General features: G+C 36.1%; 1 pseudogene; it reads right to left on the bottom strand.

The window, feature by feature from the left end:
• Positions 1–9,587: 9,587 nt before the first annotated feature.
• LOC132061885 (7-deoxyloganetic acid glucosyltransferase-like) lies at positions 9,588–11,252 on the bottom strand (annotated as a pseudogene).
• Between the last annotated feature and the right edge of the window lie 3,503 nt (positions 11,253–14,755).

Below are 14,755 nucleotides of genomic sequence, written 5' to 3'. Positions count from 1 at the left end.
ACATTTGTACATAGGATAACACACTCTCTGCCTTAACTTTCTCCAACAAGCTTTCCTCTCTCTCCTCAAGTGTCTTTGGAATCTTAATTAGAATCATTAAGTATCCCTTCTTACTTGTAGGGACACCATAAGCACCTTAACTTGCGTTAGTCTATTTACCGCGCAACAACCCGAAATTACGAGGTATAACATCTTGCCTCGTTCGCAGCGTAAGTATGATTCCGTATAGGTAATTGTGGATAGAATCATGAAGTCAGCTCATTTCCTGCCTGTCAGAACTACATACTCAACTAATGATTATGTGAAGCTTTATATCAAAGAGATAGTACGATTCCATGGTGTTCAAGTATCCATTATTTTTTATAGTGGAGCACAATTTACAGCTAATTTTTGGAAGTCTTTTCAAGAAGGTTTTGGGACTCAGGTGAGTATTAGCACAACATTTCATCAACAGACTGATGGACAAGCTGAGCTTACTATTAATACTCTCGAAGATATGCTACGGGCATGTGTGTTAGATTTTAGAGGTAGTTGGGATGATCACTTATCGATTATTGAGTTTGCCTACAACAATAGCTCTCATTCCAAAGATTCAAATGGCTCCATATGAGGCTTTATATGGGCAAAAATGCAGATCAGCAATTGGATGGTTCGAAGTAGGGGAAACTAAGTTAATAGGGAAAGATTTGATCCAACAAGCAGTGGAGAAGGTCAAGCTTATTCAGGACCGATTATTGACAGCCCAGAGTCGACATAAATCTTATGCAGACAATCGCCGACGAGACCTGAAATTCCAAGTTAATGACTAGGCATTCTTGAAGGTCTCGCCAATGAAGGGTTGTCACGACCAAATTCAGGATCGCACGGGCACCTACCTTCTCCTCCTCGGCAGGCGAACCCTCAATCAATAGCATAGAAATCAGTAAGACAATTTGAATACTCCGATAACTAATTTCGATTAACAGCAGAAATCAATATATAAAAAACTTCAATATTGAAAATATTTACAACCGTCAAATAAGTAAGACTCTTTTCAAGTTCCAATGACCTGGTCTAGACTAGTACAATAGCGACTAAGACACGAATTACATAACACTATAAGACCTAACCTCCGTCCCGGAATGAAATGGGAGAAGGCCTTCAGATTAGGCACCGCGCACCACCGAACATGCTACAATCAATCACCTGAAACACTCAAGTAAAAGAACTTAGCAAATATCAGTTCCGCTCAATCAACGATATCGGATCATCACCGGGTATCGGCCATGCATCATGAATATGAGAGAAAGTGTGCAATGCATATATCAATCGTCAACAATCAAGTTCAACATCACAAGTACCAACAATGGGGTACGCCAACAATGTACCATATCAGAATACCAACAATGGTATGCCAACAATATATCAATATCACAAGTACCGGCAACGGATACGCCAACAACGTATCATATCACAATACCAACAGTAGGTATGCCAACAATATATCAATATCACAATACTACGGTGGGTATACCAACAATGTATCTATATCACAATACCAACAAAGGGATATGTCAAATCTATCCCAATCAGGGCGACAAAGCAGAATTCAATATCTACCAACTACACATGGCATCAAGCCAACACAATAGAACAGTCAAACACAACACAACAGGGTGGCTAGTCCCACATACAACAGGTCAACCAATCGATATACATTTTTGCCACTTCATTAAATTAGGAACACAAATCTCACCCTACACTCAAAATCCCTCATCACAACTCATTTGGACTCAATCACAATCATTGGTACATTTCATCCTCCCATTTATCCACTAGATTCACTTTTAATGGCATAACACAAGTAATCACATATTACGGGAAATGTTCATCATTAGGCACAAAAATAAGTTTCGTCCGCTACTCCCAAGTCACATAAAATCCACCGATTTTGAAGGAAGCCACATCATACATCCTACATAATCTACAGGCCACAAGCCCGAACACACAATCACACATCAATACCATCCTAGGATTCCATCCTAAATCTCCAATTCCTACACATGCATTCTCCATTCCTTCTAACACACGAATATAGGAAACTAACCGAAGTCTACCCAAAGGGAAAGCCATAACCTACCTGGCAGCCGAGCAGGTGCCACGAACCCACATCTTGTTTCGTCTTTCGAAGCGTCTCCAAACAATCAAACTCTATCACATACGAATTCTATGTAAGAAAACATGAATAATTATACCCATAATGAGCATATTTTATTCTGGTCAAAACCCAATCCTTAATTTAGGAAAAACGGGACTCAAGGGTAAAACTAAAATTTATGGTTAAAATACCAAATTCAATACCAAAAGGTCAAAACCCTTTACTATAATCATAGGAATACTTGATTAATTCTCAAAATCATCATTTATATGAAAACCCCCAAATTGGGTCTAAGAACCATAACTTTGATTCATGAATTTCAACTCTAGCATGGAAGATTATTGGTTAACAAGCCTAGATTTATCATTATTTAGCATAAATAGCAACATTAGCATCATTTATTCAAAATCTAGGAAGCCAATTTGATTTTAGAACTCAACTCAAGAAACCCATTTAAAGACCCATTAGATTCTACGGATTCTAGATTATGCTAGATGATTAAAAGAGGTTAATGAAACTATAATAAGGTAGGAATGTTACCTTAGGGAAGAAACCACTTGAAAATCCTCAAATTTGCCTCCACAAAGCTCTCAAGTTGGAATAGAAATAATGACTAGGGTTTTGGGGTTTTAAATTTATAAAACTGCTCGTCGACCGCTCTAGCGGTCGAGACACCGCCCCAGCGGTATCGCTTCAGCTATCAAGCAGACCGCCCCAGCGGTCTAGTCACAATTTCTCTTCACCGCTCTAGCGGCACTATCACCTCCCCAGCGGTGCCGCTGTATTGGTACTGGTGTCGCTACAGCGGACACCAGCAGATCAGACACCAGAATTTTTTTCCAAGTTTCACCATTTGATCCGATTTTTCGACTAGTTCCCGAGGCCATCTGCTCATATACCATACACATAGACACACTTAAAAACACGCTACGAACGCGCCCGTGGCCTCGAAATTCCCAACGGAGCTCTCGTTGATCGAGTCAACTTTGGGTCAACTCTTTTTCACTTTAAGCCTATATTTCACAAAAGTTGCCCGAATCCCAGTCTAGACACCTCGAGAAGCATGCCAACGGTTCCCTAGAATAAAAATACCGAAAAGGCCATAACGACCAAACGGGTCATTACAAGGGCATCATGAGATTTGGTAAAAAAGGGTAAGCTTAGTCCTCGGTATATTGGGTCTTACAAGGTTGTATGCAAAGTGGGCCATGTAGCTTATGAACTGGACCTATCTTCAGACTTGGAGTCAGTCCATCCGCTCTTCCATGTGTCAATGCTTCGCAAGTGCATTGGAGATCCTTCCAGAATTGTACCTGTGGATGATTTCCAGGTCACCGAGCAATTATCCTACGAAGAAGTTCCTATTTGCAATTCTCGATAGACAAGTTCGGAGGCTAAGAACTAAAGATGTAGTTTCAGTTAAAGTTCTACGGAAAAAACAATAATAGGGAAGAAATGACTTGGGAAGCTGAGGAAGATATGAAGTTCAGGTATCCACATTTGTTCCCACTTCCAGAGAAGGTTCAGACAGAGACACTATTGTCTTCAAGTGCGTAATGCTTTCTTTTTATGATTTCTTGGTCATGTGGGGCCATTATTGTTGTTGTTGTTGTTGTATCCCTGTGAGGCATTGTATATTTTGGGTTGTTATGACAGGATGGTAGTGGTATAGTTACAGGAGAAACTCTGGCAAAAATTTTATAGAATTCCTAAGAGTTTAACATTCGAGAACGAATGTTTCTAAGGGGGGAAGGATATTACACCTCGTAAATTTCCGTGTCGATTGTGTAGTAAGTAAATTAATGTGAGTCCAGAGAGACTATGATACCCCTATAAGGTTAAGGAAGACTTTTAATAAGTGTTAGACAAGTATTTAAAGGTTTCAGGATCAAGCGAATAGAAGAAATTAAGTTTGTTGAAAATTTGGGAAAACTTGGCAGAATTCCAACAGGAAATTTTGGTCCATCTTGAGAGAGGCATATCTCTTAGAATATAAGGAGTTACGGAATCCATAACCTATGTGAATTGAAGCTTGGCAAGTCTTTTTTCCAATGCAACTGACAGATCGTAATTTTGAGAAGTATGGGATAAAGTACAGCCCGTACAAAAATGTACGTCCCGTACATTTTGGACATACCTTACCCGAAATTTCCAGAAAGTTGAAATTTTTTTTACCTCCAAGTGCGTGATGAACAGTAACCCATACTTTGAAGTACGAGATGAACAGTAACCCGTACTTTGCCCGAAATTTCCAGAAATTGGAAGTCGGTGGAAATTTTTTTCCTAAGCCTATAAATAGATATTTTCATGACCTAGGCTTCATTTTTCACCCAAAATAAATCCTTAATGTCTCTCTAAGCTTCCCTTAACATCCATAAACACTCCAAATCATTCCAATTCAAATCAAGAGAAGATCAACCTTGAAAACCTAAGTTAATTTATGGAAGTTGGATGTTCTAGCTTTCATTTGGAGTTGTGGGGATTAAGTCTTGGAGCATATTGTGTGAGTTGAAATTCTTCAAATACAAGGTATGTTCTTCATCTTATCTCTGATGTTAAGTTGATTTGAAGGTTTAGCAAGTCCTAGAAAGTGAAAAGAGTTATGAGGAAATGTTCAAATATGAATTGATCATATTTAGAGTTGTAAATTAACTTGAGCTGTAAATTAACTTGAGCTATAATTGTTAGCATGTTATGAGTATAATCTTGTTATGAGGGGTAAAAATGATGTTGAGTTAGTGTGGTATACAAGTATATAAGGAGTTGTATTGAAGTTGTTGTTATGGATTGTTTATGAAAAGAAGTTTGGGATTGGATTGAGTATAATTGGAATGTAATCTTTTGATTATGGAATTGTTGATGTTTTTATTGTGGTTTTGGGAGTTGTTTTTGAGTTGGAGGAAATAGAAGATATAAGGGGAAATGCTGCCCAATTTTCGTTAGCTCATTTATTAATTTAGTTTGACCACATAAGCGTTTCAATGACTTACCCGGAGTGTGAATCATCTTGAATGTAGATTTACGACCTCGGGAGGATAGGCGTTGAGTATTTAAGGAGATGACGAGGTATGTTAAGGCTAACCCTTTCTTTCTAAAGCATGATTCCATTATTATGAACCCATACATGATATACATAATGTCCTATTTCCTAGAATTGCTAGAAACTCATAACTCTCGAGGTTCTTGTAGTATTGTTGATAAAAGTTCTCTATAATGATGATGATGATGATGATGATGATTCCATTTCTAAAGATACCAAAGCTTTTAGTTCTTGATGCCAAAGCTTATAGTTCTTGATGTTCTCATGACATTATTGAGCTTGTTCCATGATTATTGGTTTTATTCATTATTGTTGATCTCACCAGACGATTATTGTTCTTTCAAGGTGAGATATAGCGATGATAATGATTCGATAATAGAAATCGGAGGTTTACCGACCTTACATCACTTCGATAGAGCTATAGCTTTTATTTGGGCTCTCATGCATGTTTTATATATATGTATGTATTTTCTCACACCGCGCCGCGCTATAGTCGGCCGAGCAGACACGTAGAAGTGCACACCACTGCTGTGGGCAGATTATGATGTTACCTCGGATGCGGGATGCCCCGGATGGGGGATGATATGATATATGGATCGGGCTGCGTGTTCCGCAGCAATATATATATATATATATATATATATATATGTATGAAAAATGTTTTTTTTTTAAAAGCTAAGCATGCATGACATCCTCCTTAAGAGGCATCCAGATGTACAAGTTATCTCTCTTATCTCATGTTACTTTCCATATCTTTATTATGTTGTTATTCATGCCTTACATACTCAGTACAATATTCGTACTGATGTCTTTTTGCTTGTGGACGATGCGTTCATACCCGCAGGTAGGCAGGGAGACGGATCAGATCCTTAGGTGCTTCATCAGCGAATTCTCAGGAGCGCTCCATTTGCTTTAGAGCTGCAATCTAGTGGTATTATTCTTTTGTATACCTATTTGGGCATGGCGGGGTCCTGTCCTGTCTTTATGATTTCATGCACTCTATGTTGAGGCTCGTAGACAAATGTATATAGTTAGATGTTTTATAACCTCATCGGTTCATATTTTTGTGTATCATTTTTGGCAGCCTTGTCGGCTTGTGCATATGGGCATAGTTGAGGATGATTATATAGATGTGCCCTTATCTTTTGGGACTCATGCCCTTACAAATTATCATAGTTATGAGTTATCTTTGTGGTCCACCTAGATATGATTATGAGATGTATGAGAAGAGGTGTTTGGGAGATTAGCTCCGGGTGCCCTTCATGGCCCTCTGTTTGGGTCGTGATATCTCATATTTCTTTCTTTAATCCAAGAACTTAGAAAATCACATCAGTACCCTCTACGGTGGTTTCTTTAGCTTTCCTCTTTGGAATTGATTTCTCTTATTGTACTTGGCGTCATCTTGACACTTTATGCCAATTTCCTCCAGTAGGATCTGTTTAGAGTCTGAAGAATCTCCCATCTTCAAATAGTTATTTTGAAAACCTTGAAATTCTGTTCAATTTCTTTCCATTGCTTAAGAACACGTTATTGAGTTCTTGAGCACAGCGGCAAATCCAAGATTTCAAGAGGATGGGTTCACTATTTTAGAATTATTATTTTTTTTTTTTTTAAAAAAAAAGATGCAAAAGTGCATTTAGTGGATTCAATCTCACGACCTTAAGTGATTAAAATCAGCACTTAACCAGTGGTCCACTCAGTCTCTTTTGACCGTGGGTTCCTTCAGTTAATATTAGACATATTTTAATAATTAAATACATAATATACCGAGTTTGGTCGGGTGACCATGGGTTCACGTGACCCATGTTTTCTACATAAATTTACCCTTGCTTGAGTATGCAATGCAGCTCCAGAGACCTTGCTACATTTGTTAGCACAACAAAAGCTAATAACAGTATCGTAATGAAAATAGAATGTCCACATTAAATAAATAGAAAAGAGATCAATTGAACTCAAATGTTACCTTGTAACACATGAAGATTCAAACTTTCTAGCATAATCCGATCAGGAAAACTTAAGAAGATCAGTAACAGAGGGCAAACAAAGCCGAATCTTGTATAGGACCCGAACACGAAGCAGTAATAAGATTTCCGTTGGGTTATTCAGTAAGGTTTTTTATGGGATGTCCCCACACTCGAAGCATTCGATAAGGTGGCCGTTGATAATTTCCTAGAAAGGCTTTTTGATAAAAGGCAAATGAAAATTTATGGAGGACATTGTCGGCATCCTTCAACCTATTTCTCTGCTGATTACATTCAAGATTAACAAAATCTCACAAGTAGCCAACAACAGCACCAAAAGATACAACTTTGTTTGGTACAACTAACTTAAATAAAGAAAGAAATATGAGAATATAGAACATAGAAAAACATGAAACACGAAAGATATGAGAACTTTGAAAACACGAATCAAATATGAGAGAGCATTTACCTGTGAGAAAAAAGGGAAAGAGGTTTTATGCTGTGTAAGTGTGGGAAAGGAGAGGAAGAAGCAGATGTAAGACAGGCATTGCTAGAAGAAGTAATAGGAATTGGAAGTGACGCATTGAATGGCTTTTTGTTTTTGCAGAAATGGTGCAATTACAACGAGAAAACGTTTGGTTTTATTACGATAAGGATGAAAGCCTTAAAAGAAAATAGAAAATAGGAGAAAATAGATAAATAGTATTCCTGATCAATGAGGCCTGCCACATCACCGGGCCTTTATCCTGGAATTATATATCTATAGATTACCATAACTGAAAAAACAGAAATAGATGTTATTTATTTCTCTACAAGATTCAACAGAAATTAATAAATCAAATGCCAAAAGAAGCAAGTCTCATGGAAAAAAAAAAACAAAATGATAAAGATAGTACAGAAGCAAAAGAGCATGACAATAGAAGTGATGCAGCAGCAGGGGATGGAAAGTAGAAAAAGAACAAAGATGATCAGAAGCTTCCAGTGCCACAAAAAGATTATATTCATGTTAGAGCAAGAAGGGGTCAGACCACAGATGCCCGTACTCTTGCTGAAAGGGTACGAACTTAGTTTTGAATATTGTTTTGCTTTATTTCCAGTTACAATAATTTTGAGAATTATACAGAATACTGATATGGCAAGTTCATTGTCGTTTTAATAGGTGACTGGATTAACTATATGATCCCTCCGGCTCCAAGTTAAGGTATAATACTTAGGTTGCATTTGTTTTAAAATTTGCAAAAACTGATTTTGCAAATTCGAATATTAACTATATATGCATTTTATTCTATTGGTCTTTGATAATTTGCCCCATTTAGCTTGACGGCACTTGATCCAATATATTGTTTCATCTTCCAGATGTCTTCGAGAAATCAATATGCACTCATGAATGGGGCTGAAAGGAGCTTTGGAAGGCTAGAGTTCACAGTGCAATTTTCGAAGAAAAAGTCTGCTCATTTAGAAAGTCATATGCTTATCTTGGCTCATTTAGAAAGTCATGTGTTCACGTTGAATTTGGAGCTTTTAAATTTAAACTATTTGTTTGTGTGATTTCTAACCTGTTGCTGACTCAGTGCTCGAACCATGACTAGCTTCAGTTTCTGATCATGAAGGGACTTTGATTATCGGAAGAGTGTAGATTAGCTTTTCGATACAGCTGTTGCTCCTCAATTTTCTTGCAAGAGATCTGCTGACCATTTACTTCTATTAAAAGAAAAGGAGTTCTCCTTCTATCTGGTTCATTAAGCCAACAGATGTTATAAAAAGTATACGGTGCACCACTTGCATTTCAAAGATTGTCCTCGTTTTTTATGTTGCCAAAGTTGAATATCAGTCTGAAGTATGGTGTAAGTTTTTTTGTTGTATCTTGCTCATTACTGATTAAATAAGGTGGCAGCCGAAGCAGAGCAGCTTGACGACTCCAACAAAGATGGATTGAAGGGAAGGTATCGAGTAGCTGTTGATATTATTATTCATATACTGTTGATTCATGCTTTTTATCCTTGCAGGATATCTCTGTCTCTAAGTATTTATTTCACATTTTTTATTTCTTTTAACCGTTACAAATGAAATATAATTCGTTCTGTATGTATATATGTATGTTATAACAAGTAAATTAAGGGGTCGTTTGGTAGGAGGGATATATATGATGAGGTGGGATTATTAGTCCCATGGGATTGGGATTATCTCATGTTTGTTGGGGCGATAACTCTTTTGTTATCCTACTCAATCCCATGGGATAAAAAGTGGGATAATTAATCTCATATAGAAGGTGGGATAAGTTATCCCATCTTATCCCACCCAATCTTATCTACATGTGATAACTTATCCCTCCTACCAAACGACTCTAAGAGATCCATGTACTAAAAGTCACACTCACATATACTTTTTCGTTTATGCTCTTTTTTTTTTTTTTTTTTTTTTTAATCTCCTAGCGAAAAAACCAGTTCATTCAACTTGTACTTCTAATAAAAAGAAATGAGTACATTTTCAAGGTACTTTATATACTAAATTAACAACGGTATCACTTATATACTAATGTTGCGGCTTACAACCGTGCAAATCGCGGGCTACTTCACTAGTTATATTAAATATGTGAATCCACTAAATAGAGAATTTCTAACATCCTAGTCCCATTAAATCCTTCACCATATTTTCAATTATTTCTCTGTCACAAATGTCCTTCATATCTAATCCAATCTTCCAAACCTCTCCCACAAGCTTACTATTGACTTGTTGATCCACATAAAATGGCCAACATATCATTGGAACTCCCTCATATATGCTATCCAATGTGGAATTACAGCCACTATGAGTCAAGAATCCTCCGATAGCGGGATGTGCTAAGACTTCCTCTTGTGGAGCCCATTCTACAATATACCCCCTTTGTCCTATGCCCTCTAAGAGCTCTTCTGGAATTTGATGGTCGCCAGCCACAGATTTTCGCCTTACAGCCCACAAGAAAGGCTTTCCACTGTTCACAAGTCCATGAAAAAATTCAAGGAATTGGTTTCTTGCTAGCACTATCATGCTCCCAAACTAAGATATATTACTGATTTGAATACTTTCTGGTCAAGCCAATCTATGCAACTTCTATCTTCTTCCCAAAGACTGCCGGAAGATGTACATGATGTCATCCCCAATTTTGTAGTTACTCTAGCTTTTAGGTGCACATGGAGTGGTCCTATTGTGTATAGTTTTGGAATGGAAAAAGCCACACAAATACAACTTTTTAAAATGGTAATTAAAAAGATTATAATTACTTTCTAAAAATTACATAAATATAACTTATTCATAATTTTAACTTTTTAATTACAAAAATATAACTTTTTACATTCCTAAAATATCAATAATGCTTAATTTTAGGAATTACAACCATTAATGCATATCCACTTTTTACTTTCTCTTTCTCTCCTTCCCCCCTCCAAAAAAAAATCTATGGAAAGGGCATGAGATAGAATGTAATTTTCCAAATAAACAAAACAAAATCAACTTCAAATCCCATATTCCATCTACCCTTTTTAAAAAAAAAAAAAAAAAAAAACTTTCGTTTCCTCCTCTTTATTCTTTTTTTTTTTTTTTCACTTGATGACTGATGCAACTAATTTTTTGTGACTAAAAGAAATTATTTGAACATATTAATGTTAAGAAAAGTACATGAAAAGATATGGTATATAGTATAAGAAAAGTACATGAAAATATACCTAAAAAAGTGTATGGTGTATTCAAATTGGCAAATTTAACTGAAAAGATGATAACAAAATATTTGTGGATATAATAGTAGAAATCAGAATATTTAAGTTCGTATATTATATATAATATAACCTTTTGTGTATGTAGTATATAATATTACAATATAACTAATTGATGAATATATTACTATATGTGCCAACCAATTCTACTCTACAATAACATGTAGTATACAATATACAGTATATAGATGGAATAATATATGTGCTTGTTCAAAATACCTTTGCATTATTTGCCAAGGTTCATATCTCCATTGGAGGTCTTCATTCTCTATGAGAATTATTAACTCTCTGTTGTCATTTTGTTCATATGAATCGGTGTTCTCGTGATCATCATCGATGAGGGCATTGAAATATGAAGGTGGCATACTTCTGGGATTTTATAAAATCCAGATATTGCTAATATGTAATTTCTTCCTTAGTATCACTGGAAGAACCTGCAATATTATCGGTTATTAGCCTTTTGTTACCCATTTGGGCAAGAACAGTGCCTCGGCACCTCCTTTATTATCTATCTATGGCATCAGTTGATAATACCACAGATAGCGAAAATGATAATGCAGACGATGATGCAAATGACGCACAGACATGTCTAGCAGGTGAATCACAAGATCCTGATAATAATGAGGATTTTACACAATTCATGGTTCAATTCAAAAGCCAACAGAAAACATCTTCCACCTCCGCAAAAGGCAGAGGCAAAACAAAGATGAAGTGATATGTGGGCCCCACACCAAAGTGGAATGAAGGCTTTGCTTTCATAAAGCAACAACTTTAATTAAAGTTTTGTAATAATTGTACTTTTTTAAAGATAGCATCTTTTGCTTTTTATCTTTACTTTTTTAGCCAAAAGAGTTTGTCGGTCATTTTTGGTTTGTTTGTTTTTGTATTGATCCAATATAAAAGGAACATGGAACTAAGGTAGAAGGCAGGTTTTCAGAGACCCCCTTCTCTCTACTTGTAAAAATACTCTCTCTATAATAAAAGTTTGTTGTTTACTATATCTTCATCTTTGCTGAGCACAACTTCTATCCATTAGGTAATTTTTATTTTATTTTATTTTAAATTTTAATCTACATATTTATATTTAGCCTAAATGACAGGCTAAAAACCTTGTGTTGAACTATATCACACTAGACTACTAGGTATTATGGTGAAAATGTTTTAATTAGCTAGTATTCACCAAAGATGGTACTGAGGTCAGGCAGAGAATAACCCAGGCGGACTGTTCAAATTCAAGCGGTGGTCCTGTTTGTGTGCCCGCAGAGCTGAGGTGGCGTTAGGGATGTTTTTGGACTTGTTCTGAGTTGGACAACCTCTTTGCCAGGGTTATTAACCTAGTAAAAGTCCCTCTGCAGTATCATCTCACCATGCTATTGTAAAGTCTCCATCTAGAGGTTCTACTTCTCAAATTAGAGAAACTGATGATAATAGAATCAGTAGTCTTAAAATTGATCAACATAATATTGTAACGGGTGTTCAAGACACGGAATTAACGGCGTCTGACATGGATTTTGATGGTATTTAATGGATCAAGTCCATAAAATTGATTTTAGTCGGGGATCACCCTTAAGAGACAAAATTAGTAATGAATTTTATATGCACAGATTGGAACTATTTAGAAAATGGTTTTTTGCAGTTTGTCAATTCGATCAAGTGAAAGAATTTGTTCACCCAAGATATTCATGTAAATATTAGCATAATTTTGTTGTTTTAGCATATTATTAATATGCCTAGCAGTAACTTGTAAAGTATCATTTTCAAATAATTTTGAAAAAGCTGCAAAATGAAGGATCTTATCATCCTTACCAATTTGAAAAGACTGTTATGGAGGAAATACTGTATTAATGATTTCTCCATTAATCAATTTGTATTCGCGTTCCAAGACAGAATATAATTCCCGACATATTTTGCCATAAACCAAGGAACAAAAGATATAATCTTATTGGCTTGGGAAAGATCTTTATAAAAATCTTCTTGGAAAACCGTTGTTTCTTTTTTATAAAAATTCGCAAAAAATCATTTTCTAAATGGTTCCTATCTGGGCATACAAAATTCATTACTAATTTTTTCTCTTGCGGGTGATCCCCGACTAAAATTAATTTTATGGACTTGATCCATTAAATACCATCGAAATCCATGTTAGAAGCGGTTAATTTCGTGTCTTGAATACCCGTAACAATATTATGTTGATCAATTTTAAGACTACTGATTCTATTATCATCAGTTTCTCTAATTTGAGAAGTAGAAGCTCTAGATGGAGACTTTACAATATAATCAACTAGCGAAATATAAGAATGACACGAAGAATTTGATCTAGGTAGTCTAGATCTGGTGCTGATGCTATGACTTTTAGTTTTATCTAATAATGATTGAGGTTCAGAAAACCTCAATTTTATAGTCCCATTTGGGCTTGCTCAATTTCGGAAATATTAGTATTAATATTATTTTGAGGAGGAGTTGCTCCCTCTATGACCCATTCTTTGGGAAAATCAATTTCATCCCATTTGATAGGGCCAAAATTAGTTTCTATCAAAATAGTTTTATTCTTGAAATCCATGATTTTACACACAGGATTCATTGTATATAAAGGTTTAAAATATATCCTATAACAAATACATATAACTTCTATACCAGACATATAATCATAACCATGTAATGTAACACTTAATATTAAAGCGTTTAGAGAATTATCATCTTGCAAGATACTTGCAAATTAGGAATATACAGGGCCATAGGCCAAATTGGTTTGAACTGTCCCTATGAGGGATTTTTTCCAATTTTGGCTCCTATCGTCTCTTAAAGCTGCTATAAAGCTTTCAGGCTAGCCTCTTACTGTAAGTGGCTTGAATGCAACCTGTACTAACCCAATATGCATAAATCTATGGGTTTCTCTATAAGGGGCTAAATTACTTTCAGATAATAATCTAAAAGTGGCATGGTCACTATCAACTGTAATTGTTTCTTCAGTGGTTTTTACCACTTGATAAATTAATCTGGGCTGGATTTTAGGGATAATCCACTTATTAAACAGATCTAATTGCTGAGGCATATCATATTCCTCTTTTTTAGTATTTTTAATAGTACTTTTAGTCCTAATGATATTCATTAAGAAAAGTGTGTTGAACTTATATCACCTATTACTATTCTTGTACCATGGCTCTGATACCATTAATCGGCACGGATCGCACGATGAGATGATACGCGTTAGGGACTTTTAATAGGTTAATAACCCTGGCAAGGAGGTTGTCCAACTCAGAACAAGTCCAAAAACAGCCCTAATGCCACCTCAGTTCAGTGGGCACACAAACAGGACCACTGCCTGAATTTGAACAGTCTGCCTAGGTTATTCTCTGCCTGACCTCAGTACCATCTTTGGTAGTACCATCTTTGGTGAATCCTAGCTAATTAAAGCATTTTTACCATAATACCTAGTAGTCTAGTGTGATATTATCATGACCCCAACTTACAGGCCGTGCGGGCACCTACCATATTACTAACTAGTATGCAAACCCTTACCAGCCAATCCAATATTCAGCCAGTTTTATAAATAACAAATTCTTAATGATCATAATATTTACAAGTACACGCTCATACAGACTCTGTTATTGATACAAGAAAATTGAATCTACCCGGGATCTAGTCTAGACAAGTACAAGAGCTCCTATCACACAAGAGTAAACAAAATAAATGACACAACCTTTGCATGGAATGAGATGAGCGAGACTGTAGGAAGATACCTGGTAATCCACACGAAGAAACTTCAACTTAAACCTGCAACATGCCTACACCCAAAAAGGATGTAGTAAGAGTAGTATCGGTGCACCACACGTACGGGTAAGCATCGTAGGTCGACTAAGATTAGTTCACG

The sequence above is a fragment of the Lycium ferocissimum genome, chromosome 7 (assembly GCF_029784015.1).
Source record: "Lycium ferocissimum isolate CSIRO_LF1 chromosome 7, AGI_CSIRO_Lferr_CH_V1, whole genome shotgun sequence".
NCBI lineage: Eukaryota > Viridiplantae > Streptophyta > Magnoliopsida > Solanales > Solanaceae > Lycium > Lycium ferocissimum.
The sequence above is the reverse complement of the archived record's forward strand: the minus strand, read 5'-3'. Positions and strand labels throughout refer to the sequence as shown.